This window comes from Charadrius vociferus, unplaced genomic scaffold (assembly GCF_000708025.1).
Source record: "Charadrius vociferus isolate BGI_N301 unplaced genomic scaffold, ASM70802v2 scaffold1746, whole genome shotgun sequence".
Taxonomy (NCBI): domain Eukaryota; kingdom Metazoa; phylum Chordata; class Aves; order Charadriiformes; family Charadriidae; genus Charadrius; species Charadrius vociferus.
The window spans coordinates 198,272-199,155 of NW_009648913.1; positions in this window are offsets into that span (position 1 = coordinate 198,272).

Here is an 884-nt window from a genome sequence, read left to right on the forward strand (position 1 = left end):
CTTCCCCTTCCCCTTCCCCTTCCCGTCCCCAGCCCAGTGCTGCTCCACCCCAGCCCAGTCCCAGTCCCCATGCCAGTCCCGGGTCAGTCCCCATCAATCCTAGTCCAATCCCATCCCAGTGCTGGTCCATTCCCATCCCCATCCCCATGCTAGTTCAGGCCCTGTTGGTTCCAGTCCAGACCCTACCCCAGTGCTGGTCCTGTCCCAGTCCACCAGTTCACCTCTGTCTAGTCCCCATCACAGGGCTGGTACATCCTGGTCCCCACACTGGTCCCATCACTGTCCCCACCTTGGTGCTAGTCCAGTCCTGATTCACTCTCTGTCCCCAACCTGGTCCCTGCTCCATTCTGCTCCCATTCTGCTCTCCACCCTGATGCTGGTCCAATCTGGTCCACTCCCAGTCCATATCCCGATCCCAGCCTAGTCTCTCTTTTGGTCCTGGTCCATTCCTGGTCCCCATCCCAATCCCAGCCTTGTTCCAGTCTCATCCCCACTGTGGTGCTGGTGCAGCCCCAGTCCCCATCCCACTGCCAGCCTTGTCCCCACCAAAGTGCTGGTCCAGTCCCAGCCCCTACCCATCCCAGCCTAATCCCAGTCCTAGCCCAGTGCAGCCCCAGTCCAGCCCTGACCCCAACCCCATCTAGCCCCAGCCCATGCGTGTGCCCCCCCCAGCCCTGCCTGCACCCCGTGCCTTCCCTGCAGGGGAACACCGGGACACGGACCGGTGCTGCCGGGACCATGACCACTGCCAACACGTCATCCACCCCTTCACCGCCCGCTACGGGTACCGCAACCTGCGCTGGCACACCATCAGCCACTGCGACTGCGACCGCAGGTGAGCAGCCCCGTGCCTGGCCGTGCCCTGCAGCATCCCTCCATTCTGG